Below are 12,580 nucleotides of genomic sequence, written 5' to 3' on the forward strand. Positions count from 1 at the left end.
TTCCTAAGGGGTTGTGGATTTAACCGTGAAGGGTCCAACCTTAAAACCTCTAGAAAAAATATGACCGTAAGATAGGAAAGGATATCTTAAATCACCAAAATGCAAATAATACAGAATATTGATATATTTGATTATGCAAAATTTAAGAATCTGATTTCATCAAAAGGGGTCATAAAGGAGAGAGAGCTGCCACAAACTGGGAAAAGATATATGCAATGCATGTAACCAACAAAAATACAGTATCCATCATGTATAAAAATCAATAAGGGAAAGACAACAATAACAATAGAAATGTGGGCAAGAGACATCAACACACATATCACAGAAGAGGAAAATGAATAACTCAGACACATAAAAAGACGTTCATTAGTACTCTGGAAGAAAATTAAAACCATAACGATGTAGCATTTCACATCTACTACACTAACAGAAATTTAATATTGATTTTATATCAAATTTTGACAAGGATATAAAGCAACAGATCATATACTGTATGTAGGGGTAAATATATTAGTACAAACACTTGGAAATTTTTCTGGCATTATTTAGTCAATTTGAAGTTGCCCAGATCCCAGGACTTTGCAAATCTACTCCTAGGAATAGATTCAGGAATTTTTCCTGAGAGACAATGTTGCACATGTGTACCAGGAGACCTTTAAATGAAATGTTCATAATGGTGATGTTTCTAATACTAAGAAATTGGAAACCACCCCAATGCCCATCAACAGGGAATAGATAAATAAATTCATATTCGTATTATAGGAAACCAGGCAGTAGTGAAAATGAATAAACTGCAGTAATACACATTAACATGGGTGACATTCACAAACTATGTTGAGCTAAAAAAGCCAAGAAAATATATAAAAAAAATAATTCTATGTCAGTAAAGTTCAAAAACATGTGAAATGAAACAGTATATTGTTGAGGGGTATAGCCACATGTGGTAAACTATAAAGAAAAGCAAAGGAATGATAAACACAGGTTTCAGGAGAGGAGTTACCTGAGGTAGATAGAGGAATGGAGGGAGAGGAGATAGAGAAGGCTTTAAATATATTGGCATTGCTCTATTTCTTAAGCTGGGTAGTGGTTTGTGGGTACTTATTTTATCATTGTTGTTTAAACTGCACATATATATTCTATAATCTCTTTTCTACTTTACAATATTTCATAATAAAAAAATATATTCAAAAGTGTGTGATGGGAGTACTTTATCTGAATGGGGGTGGGAGTGGGAGTGGGAGTGAGAGGTAGGACTTGGTGAAGGCTTCATGAACTGGTTCCTGAAAGATGAGTAGGGTTTTAAGGATAGACATGGACAGAGAGGAAATTCCACCTGGGAAGAAAACGATGAGGAAAGACAGAAAGTGTGAAATGGCACTGCGTGTCCTAGAAGTAGCAATGGTTGGAGTATAAATTGGGGGGATAGAGTAGCTTGTAAAGAAGGAAAACTGTATTAGGCCAGACTGTAGAAGACCTTCCAAAAAAAAAAAAGAGAGAGAGAGAGAGAGAGACCATACACAAAACAATTAAAAACAAAAACCAAAAAATTTTAACACACTTAGATCTAACCCTGCAAGCAAAGGGAGGTTACTGAAAACTTTTGAGGAGACAAGATATTTGATTACACCTGCAATTTAGGAATATAATTTGGGTGGCAGTATGAAGCATGAACAGGAGAAATTAGAGACAAGTGGGACCCATCTGGATACTGGAATAGTTCAGGCTAACAAAGATGAGGGTGCGTATTGTGACAGTGGCAGTGAAATGAAAGAAGAGAACACATAATTTGGCATCTGGCATAAGTTTCCTTAATGTAGATGTCCATTTCCAGAAAGACAAAGATTGAGGCTGTGTGTCCTGGCTTCCTTCAGGCGATCCCCTGCTTGAGACCCAGCATACTCGAGTTAAGTAGCTAATTCCAAGCAGTGACTCAGCAGTTTGCTCTCCAATTCCCTTTGATATCAGATACACCTCCCAGTTTTCCTTGCCCTTTCTCTTTGGAGCTAGGAAGGCAATATTTAAAAATGACCCAATATTCAATATTCATTAATATTACTTCTCTTTGCTTCCTTACATTTGACCTTAACTTTCCTTTCTGGGCTCAATCATTCTTCTCTCAAGGTCTCCTACAAAGCAAAGTCATGCTAATAGGTTGAGGAGTCTCCTTTTCTTCCTGCAAGAGACTAATATTGCTGACAGTGTCCTAGTGGTATAGTCATCCTTTTGGCAGATAATGACACAAAGACATGAGACACTAAGATGGCATCACGTCAAGAAATGCTGGCTCGTTTGAAATGGAAAATGAGTGCCTTGCACGTCCAACAGGCAGCTGGAAATTCAGGTTAGGCCTTTAGAAGGGATGTCAGTCCACACCTCCCAAAGTTAGCCAATAATGAGACAAGACTGCCTTGCAGATTGTGCTGTTTTATACGGGGTCAAGAGGCAGTGGATCCCAGTATAGAGAAGAAGTCAAGAGGCAGTGGATCCCAGTATAGAGAAGAAGTCAAGAGGCAGTGGATCCCAGTATAGAGAAGAAGTCAAGAGGCAGTGGATCCCAGTATAGAGAAGAAGTCAAGAGGCAGTGGATCCCAGTATAGAGAAGAAGTGCTTCTTGAAAAACAAGTATCTTGTCAAGTTGAATCAGCCAGGAGTCAGACACAGTAACGATCTTTTCATCCCAGAGAAGGAGGCAGCAATGTTCCGCAGGCAGGAACAGAGGCCGTTTCTTTGTTCAGTAGCGCAGGTGCCGGTGGGGGGGGGGGAAGCAGCCCCAGGGAAAGAACGGGCTGTGGTATGAGGATGCTGTTTTGCCAAAGGGGTGACACACCAGGGCACCTCAGAGAAGAAACGTGAACGGCCTGGAATCACATTTGAAGAATAGAACACCTGGCTCTTGATAGCTTCTGAATTGCTCTGCTGTACAAACAAAATCCTATGCGAATCAGAATCAAGATGTATTTCACGCTCATTTTTCTGATTAAAACTGAGAAGTGGAACGGTAGACAGAGCAAACCGAGTGACCCTCTATCCACCCAGCAGAAGAGCTTTAGGTCTGGGGGAGAGATAGGATGACAAAGAACTTCAGGCAGACCGCCAATGTGCATGAACACTGGGAAGACATTTCGTAAAAATGAAGAGGAAAGAAATCTTGATTTATTCTCAGATAAAGACAGAAGTGATGGCTTAGTATAAAAGAGGAAACTATTCTCACAGATCCTCCCCTCATTGAAGAGGCAAATAAAATGTGTTTGTCATATCACAGCAGTCATTTGTAAATGTTCTCATTCTTTTCCATAGACAAAAATTAAAAAAAAAAAGATGAATAATTAAAATGCAAAGATTCTCCTCACTTCTAATTTATTCAATTTCTTCTGTGTCTTTCCTCACCAAGATGCAATCCTAACACTAACCCCTTGATTCCTTACCGAACCTTTAACTAGCCCTCATGGGAAGCTGCTTTTGAAATGGTTCAAAGTTGGGCATCCAATAGAAGAAGAAACAGAGCAGAGAAATGGAGCCCTCCCCCCGTGGGATAATGAACCTTGAATAATTGACAATGGAGTCTAGCACCAGTGGGCCGGCTCCGCTGCCTACGGCTCCCTTCCTTCTCTAATCAAGGCAATGCTCTCCCTCATTCCTGAAAGGAACTCGTGTAGCACCTTTAACACAGTGTTCATAGGTCAGACTCTGAAAAGAGAAAGGTAATGGATTTGATCTTTGTGAGAGGTTTTTCTTTTCCTTCATAAAAGGCACGGAGCAGAATCAAACAACACAGGAAAAACCTCACATTTGCAGATGGTCTGAAGGGTGATTCAGAGTGATGGCTGAGAGACACGGTCTGTGATGACACGTAAAGGCTCACGCTTTATGCAGGGATAAGCTTTCTGTGTTTACTGAGTGTCAGCACCCAGAGGTGATGAAACATTGGGTAGGTGATCTTTGCAATGCAGGGTCCCTGAAATGATCTACCCGAGCCCAGACAATTGCTTTGCTCCTCCAGCTGGACTGCTTTATTCCTCTCTTAAGCACTTGTTATCTCTCTTCTCTCATGCTTTCGATTTTATCAACTCCTTACCTCATTTATCTGCATTGACCTCATGGGACTCAGCTCTGCAGAGTTTGAATATTCTGCTAAGCTCTGGTTTTCCTATCATTCGACCAATTGCACTGCTCCCTTGTGGACCTTTTCTAATAGGCTCCAGCACACCTGTCTTGTAACCCTTTATTCTGCCATGTTTTGCATACCTCATGCTTTTGAAGTTCTTCATTATTTCCTGTTTGACCTTCTTTTACTTTATTTTCCACTCTTACCCTGTCATTCACATTTGGTGACAGGGAGTTTACAGATGAGGAAAACAAGGTGTGAACTGTAATATAGTTTAAAGATTAAAGGCATTTAAAAAAATGTTAGGCACAGTAAGGTTTTACATACACTATCTCACTGACGCTGCAAAATCTATAATAATTAAACATAGCCCAAAAAGGATGGTGCATTTACAGTGAGGCACTAGGGCATAAAAAGCTCACCGTGAGTTAGACTGAATTTGTCCCTTGTACTCATATACTTAGTTACCTATGCAATCCCACGCCCTGGTTCATCAGGAGCCTTTGTGGCCATGTACTTACTGAGCCTACCTGTCGTGTTCTACATGTCAAAGGCTTCTTTTCGTGCATTCATTCAGCAGTAAATATCCACTGAGCACCCACCATGTGTCAGGCACAGCACAGGGCACAAGGGTAGAGTGGGGAGCACACAGCAACATCGTTCCCGCTCTCACAGAGCTTACACTCTGGAGAGGCAGACTTCATAACATAATCACACACATAAATGTAAAACGAGAACCATGAAAGACGCTATGAAGCAGATGTGAGAGCCTGTGACAGGCGGATGTGACCTGATTGGAGAGGGGAGAAGAGAAGCCTTCTCTGGGGACGAGATGCTTGCGCTGGAGTGAGAGGACAAGGAGGAGACAACCGGGTGACGAGGAGAGGGAAGCACGTGCACTGCCAGAGACTGAGAGAGCCCGGTTGCCGGTTTCATGGAAAGCAGGGGTGTCCGGATGCGCTGAGCTGGGGGGGGAGGCAGGGCCGGAACATGCAGGGCACGGACAAGCCTCGCGACGGGTCTGCTCTTTACCCTGAAAGAAATGGGGTGCCGCTGAAGGGTTTTAAGCAATGGGCAGATAGACCAGATCTGTGTTTTGAAAAGGAGCCACTTTATCTAACAGACTGGGTGAGGGGCGGAGGTAAATACACGTTGATTTGTGTATCAAAGCTTTCACAGCCTCTTGACATACACACTTAAAAAAATGTATTCTGTATCTCCAGGCTTAGAGTACTGAGTATTTTAATAGAAGTATAGGTCTTGGGGAGAAGGAAGGAGAGAGAAAGGAGGAAACTCAGGAATATTGAAGCAGGCACTTTACCCTTCCTGGAAAATATTACCCCATTTTACAGATGAGTAAAATTGACTCTGTTAAATAACTTATGGAATATGTGGACATGTTATCATTCTACGGGTTGCTAGGGTTGATTTAATTGGTCCTGCTGGCTAGGAGGACACTTTCTCCCTCTCTACCCTATGTGCATGCCCCTGAAGCTGCCCACAGGAGGCCTGGTATTTGGTTGATGCCATAGGGCAGCTATAAGCCCTTGACGGGGTAACTCATCCAAGGTCAGAGCTAGATAGCCAGTGAGTTGTTGAGCCGGTGTTTGAATATCAGGTCTGTCAGGCTCCTGCCATTTTGACTACCACATATTTCCTTATAAGGGAGGAACAGACTGAGGAAAAAGGAAAGGGACCAAGATAGGGATTGGCCTATGAAGTCACTAAGACAGGTAAGAACTTCCCTCTAAGCTGGTCTTCAAGCTAAGGAAGAAATCAAGCGAACTTAAGAGACAATGAAAGTATCTTAGATTAGGTGACTGAAAACAAATGAAGTGAACGTAGTTCTTTTTTTTTTTTAATTTAATTTGTTTTAAAGATTTTTTTTTGATGTAGACCATTTTTAAGGTCTTTATTGAATTTGTTACAATATTGCTTCTGTTTTGGTTTTTTGGCCGCAAGGCATGTGGGATCTTAGCTACCCGACCAGGGATCAAACCTGCACCCCTTGCATTTGAAGGCGGAGTCTTAACCACTGGACCGCCAGGGAAGTCCCGTGAATGTAGTTCTTAAATGTATGTCAATGACCAGAGATAGACTCTTCAAACTGAGATAGGCCCATGGATAGGTGTATCTCACTATTTTTAACCCAACTTTCTCCCGCACTGGGAAATTCTGTGTGAGAGTCTCTTGTTGCTAAGGGAGACAGCCTCCCTGTTTTGTTTTTCCTCACTCGAGGGCACACTCATTCAAGACGGTATGTCATGCCATTCAAACCCAGTGACGGGATATGAGCAAGATGTGAAAAGGGCTCCTCCCCAAATTCAGGCAGCTGGCAGGCCCACACATTCATGGGCCAGACAAGCAACTCAGTCTGTGGAAGATAAGGTGGGATTCTTCTGAGTGGTCACCAGGAATCTGCACACTACTAAATGTGTCCCCTCCCAGAAGTGATTTCTCTAAGATCTGGTGGGAAATGACAAACACGAAGTAATCTGGGCCATCAAAATAAGTTTTCTAGGAGTGAAAACCATCTTTAAAATTTCAAATACAAAGAGGAGGCACAAGACTAAAATTTTACATAGATTTTCCTCACCATGCACATTTCGGAGGCATTTCAAGCATTTCTGCATTAGTCTCTCCTAAAAGTACACCAGTGCACACTAGAGCACTTCTGATTGCCTGTGCTGGGTCCCCAGACCCTGCTGGTATAGGAGCTGCTTTCCCCTCCCTGCCCTCAGCCATTCCGCCTTCCCCTTGCTCTAGGATCTGTTTACAACAGATGACAGAAATGGTGTAGCTGTGAACCTCACATTGTCTACAGACTTGTTTGTTTGGCCTGTGCAGCTTTTTTAAGTGAAAAAAATTTTTTTTCAAATCTGGTTAATTCTTTAAAATACAGATTTTTGCTTTCTCTTGAAAATTCAAAGACTTAAAAGAAGGAAGCCAGAGTTCCCATGGATCCACCGTTGGCCTGGGTAGTAGAGACTGCTCCTCAGGAGGGTCGAGGGCCCTCCACTCTTTTTTTTTTAAATTTATTTTTGGCTGTTTTGGGTCTTCGTTGCTGCACACAAGCTTTCTTTAGTTCTGGTGAGCACGGACTACTCTTCTTTGCGGTGCGCGGGCTTCTCACTGCGGTGGCTTCTCTTGTGGAGCACGGGCTCTAGGCGCACAGGCTTCAGTAGTTGTGGCACGTGGGCTCAGTAGTTGTGCCCCACGGGCTCTACAGTGCAGGCTCAGTAGCTGTGGCTCACGGGCCCAGTTGCTCCGCGGCATGTGGGATCTTCCCGGACCAGGGCTCGAACCCGTGTCCCCTGCATTGGCAGGCGGCTTCTTAACCTCTGCGCCACCAGGGAAGTCCGGGCCCTCCACTCTTCACTTGTGTATGTTCCCTGCCTGGTCGCTGCAGGCAGTGAGTTTGTGACCACCCCTCACCTTTGTGAGATTGTGGGCCAAGCAGAGCTGCTACAGTGCTGAGGAGGCAAAGTGTGGCAGAGGGTGAGGAGGAGACCATAATTCTCTCTGCCCAGGACCCAGTAGTGTGTGCATCACAGGGTCTGGACACCTTGGGCCCACCCAAGGCCCAAGCTGTGGAGGCCTCAGGCAGGGCTGTAGCAAGAGCTCATCAGTGGCTTTGTGGGCAGGGGACCCTCACCAGTGGAACTGGAGTTGGAGAGGAAGACAGGCTACAGAGTGACGGCAGCCGGCACATGTAGGTTGCCCTCTGGGGCTCCTACACGAAGACACTGTGAGAGGGAGACTAATTGCCAGCTCTAAGACTGGATATAGTTTTAGCAACCATAATTTGGTTATTAAAGGTAAATGTGACACAAACTTCTGTTTCTAGCAATATGGTGGGTTACCCCGAATAACCTTACCATTGCTGAACAGGCAAGAAACTAAAGAATCCTCTGATGCCAAAAACAAGTGAATGTAGGACTCCTGGAAGGCAAACAAATGCCAAAGGGAGCTTTACCTTCTCCTGGGAAACCTGAGTTTCCATTGTGATGGATGGACATCAAGGATAGAAAATACAGCTTGGGGCTACGAACGAGGAGTCTAATAGGAGACACCTGCATGGACTGGAAACCCAGACTATTCAAAGTAAGGTAAAAAGAATAAGAAGAGCGAGACAGAAAAGGGACAGAATAAAGTGATAGAAATAAATAAAAATATTAGTAATCAAAATTAATATAAATTGACTAAAATGATCTAGTTAAGACATACCGTTAAAAAAATAGAAAAATAGCTACATAGACCAGAGAAACACATATATTATAAGGACACAGAAAGGTTGAAAGGTATCCTTACTAATATCAGACAAAACAGACTTGAAAGTAAAAAGTATTGACAGAGATGTGGTAGGTCGCTGCAAAATGATAAAAGACTCAACTCATCTGGAAAATATACCAAATAACATGGCTTTAAAACATACAAAGTAAAGCTTGACAGATCGAAGAAAAATTTCCAAGATCTTTAACAAAAAAACTTTTAAAGTACCTAGATCAATATTTAATAGATCAAATACATAGAAATTAGTAAGAATATAGAATATTTGAATAATACAATAATCAAGCTTTATCCAATGAATACATCTATAGAATACTGCACTCAGTAATTACAGAATGCACATTCTTTTCAAGCACACACGGATCATATACAAAAAACTGAATACATGTAAAGCCAAAGAGTAAGCCACAATACATTTGAAAGATTGAAATCATATAGAATATATTCTCTGATAGCAATGGAATTACACTAGAAATCAAGGATAGACAACTAACCAGAAAATCCCCATACTTTTAGGAATAAAAACCAAAAACACCTTCTAAATAATCCATGCATCAAAGAAGAAATAGTGGAATGCATCATAGTGGAAATTAGAATATATTTAGAACTTAAAATAATGAACATACTACATATCGAAACTACAGCCTTAAATTCATACATTAATAGAAATAAAGAAAACTTCAGAAGTACTGAGCTAAGCATCCAACTTAAGGAGAAAGAAAAATAAGAACACAGTAAACCCAAAGAAAATGGAGGCAGAGAAATATTAAATATAAAAACAAATGAATAAGCAAGAGAATAAAATATGTAAGCTGGTTCTTTAAAAGAATAAAAAATGGACAAATCTCTGGCATGATTAATAAAGAAAAACAGAAAGAATACACAAATAAACAATAGTCAAATAAATGAGAAAGGAACATAAATAAAAATGCTTTAAATATTAAAAATATAATAAGATAATATTATAAAAACTTTGAAAACTAAGATGAAATAAATTATCAGAAAAAAAGAAAAAAAAAAGAGAAAAAAAGAAATTTATCAGAATTGACCCAAGAAGAAATAGAAAATCTGAAGAATACCCTAATTATTATAGAAATGTGATGTGGTTTAAAATTTTCACACAAAGAAAATATACCAGACCTGGATGGATTTACAGGTGCGTTCTACCAAACATTCAAGGAAAATTCTTAACTTAAACTTCTCCAGATAACAACAGCAATGCCAATAACAAAAGCCATTATTCTTTCTCACTTTATAAGGCTAGTATAACACTAATGTTGAAATCATTCACCAACACTACAAGAAAAGAAAATTACAGGTTAATCTTACGAACATAGCTGCTAATATCTTAAAGGAAATAACAGAAAACTGAATTGAGCAATGCATAAAAAAGATCATCATGAATAAGTATAGCTTATCTGAGGAAATCAAGAATGATTTAACATAAAAATCCATTAATATACTAATAATATTCTTAATCATGTTAATTAGCCTATTAAAGGAAAGAGATCATATACTTTCTATGGATGCAGAAATAGTACATAAAATTCAACATGTATTCATAATTAACTCTCTAGCAAACTAGTAATAGAATGGAACATTCTTAATCTGATAAAGGCTATTTATATAAACTCAGTCAACATTATGTTTAATGGTGAAAGCATTCCCTTTAAGATTAGAAATAAAATAAGAGGGCTTGTTTGACCACTTCTATTCAGCATCATACTGAAAACCAAGTAAATGCAGTAAAATAAGAAAAAGAAATAAAAAGACTTAAAAGGAAGACATAGAATTCTCATTATTTGCAGAAAATGTGATTATCTATGTAGAAAATCCAGAGGAAGTTACAGATAACTTATTTGAAGTAATGAGAGTTTAGTAATTTTGCATGATATAATTGATCAATATATAGAAATCAATTGTCTTTCTTTTCACTGGTAACAGTTAATTTCAATATTACATTAAAATACAAGAGTAAAAGTAAAACATGCAAATGCCTAGAATCAATCTAGCAAAATATTTACAGGTATGTTATGGAAAAAACTATGAGACTTTATTTAAGCAGTTTATGGAAAATCTAAATAAATGGATTATATCATGTTCACAGATAGAAAGACTCAATATTATAAAGATGTAAGTTTGTCCACATTTATTTATGGATTCTAAGCAATTCCAATAAAATTCCCAATAGGACAAGAAACTTCTAAAATTTTATATGGAAGGGCAAAGGCCCAAGAACATTCAAACACTCCTGAAGAATTAAGATGTGTGTCTGGGGATGAGGGAACAGGCAGTTTCTCCATCAAAACTCAAGACTTATTAAAAGGCAGATGAGTATAGTATTGATGTAGGTATAGACAAATAGACCAGTAGAACAGTATAAGGACTCTATAAACAGACCATTGAGTTTATAGAAATTTTAATTATTATGGAGCTGTCATTGCAGATTGTGGGGAAATGAGAGGATATCCAATAAATGTTGCTGTGACAGGTGGTTATCCATCTGGAAAAACTGAAATTGTATTTCTTCCTTGTACTACACAGAGGAATCAATTCTAGGTAATTAAAGACAGATATGAAAAAGCAAAACTATAAAACTTTTAAAAGAAGATGTAGGGAATCTTTAAGAATATGAGTTGGGAAATGATGTTTCAAAGATGACACAGAAAGCAGAAACTATAAAGGAAAAGGTTGATTAAGTCAATTACACTAAAATTAAGACCTTCTGTTTATCAAAGGGCGTCATAAAGAAGGTGAAACTACAAGCCATAAGCTGGGGTAAAGTATTTGCAACATGAAAAACTATCACCAGGAACATACAAACACTTCTAAAATCAATATGAAAAGAAGGAATGATTTAACAGAAGATGGGGAAAAGATATGAAGAGGCATCTTTATTTAAGAGGGAATAAGAAAGTCCAGTAAACCTAAGGAAAAATGATGAATATTATTTGTAATCAAGAAATGCAAATTTAAACCTTAACGATATGTCATTTCCTACCTACCAGAATAAGAATTTAAAAGTCTGAAATACAAATCTTGTGAGGATGTGTCGTAATGGAAACTTTCACATTGCTGGTATGAGTATAAATTTGTACAACCACCTAGGAAAATACTTCTGCGTTATTTAGTTAAGTTAAATATACGCTCTCCTAGATATATAGTCTAGTCTACAGAACTTCTTGCATATGTGCAGCAGGAAATATGTACAAGGATAGTATTAGTTGCAAAAAAACTGGAAACAACCCAATGTCCACTAATAGAGAAAACTTCAACTCTCCATAGATAACTAACATAGACTGTAGCATATTCGTAACATGGAATAATTTACAGCTTCATACATCAACTTGGATGAGTGTTATGAACATAAAGTATAAAAATCAAACCACAGAGAAGAACATATATATAGTTGTATAGTATCATACATAGTATGATTCATTCATATAAAGTTCATTAAGTGTGCAAAACTAAGTGATATAGTTAAGAGGTACATACATATGTGGCGAGACGAAAAGGAATGACAATATTTAGGGTGCTGGTTACTTCTGGAGGCTGGAGAGTGGGAGGAGAATGGAATCATAGGAGACTGGAGATTTTTTTTTTTTAACTGGGCTAAGGGTTCATGGGTGCTTGAATCACTGTTAGCATATATACCATTACATACGTTAGAAATATTCTTCTAAATGGTTTTCTGTTTAATAAAAACAATATAAAACAGAATACTTTTATTCTGTAGTCACAGGTTAGTCATGTCTGGACCACAGAAGGAGAAGTGACAAATTTAAAAGAAGCTGCCATCGGGGAATTTTCCTTTTCATTAAAAAAAAAAAAAAAATGGAAAAAAGAAAAAGATGGATAAGCAGTAAATATCTTTTTCACACATTATTCAGTCTTACAAAATGTTGTTGGTGATTCCAAGGCCCACTGCAGGCTGACTTTTGTGTCATGTAAGTTTCAGGAAGAAGATAAACCATTTTATACCAAAGTTTATGCAATGCTAAGTAGGCATAGACAGCTGTTACACAGTTATTAAGGTGATGAAGTTAAAAAGTTATGTTCTTTCTTTAAAATAAAAAAATATTTTATGGAAATGGGAAAATATTATACTTTTATGGAAACAGGAAAATACCTTTCCAAGAGCAAACTTGATCTCCTTTCAGATGTCTTTTAACTCAACTCTCAATT

The 12,580-nt window shown here is 38.7% G+C and overlaps 1 protein-coding gene across 7 annotated transcripts in view; it reads right to left on the minus strand.

Annotated features, from left to right (window-relative positions):
• The window catches only part of MAGI2 (membrane associated guanylate kinase, WW and PDZ domain containing 2), a 1,331,631-nt gene that overhangs the window by 85,348 nt on the left and 1,233,703 nt on the right, over nucleotides 1–12,580 (minus strand). The window lies entirely within an intron of this gene.

The sequence above is a fragment of the Balaenoptera borealis genome, assembly GCF_965194805.1.
Source record: "Balaenoptera borealis genome assembly, chromosome: 7".
In the NCBI taxonomy this organism is placed as follows: domain Eukaryota; kingdom Metazoa; phylum Chordata; class Mammalia; order Artiodactyla; family Balaenopteridae; genus Balaenoptera; species Balaenoptera borealis.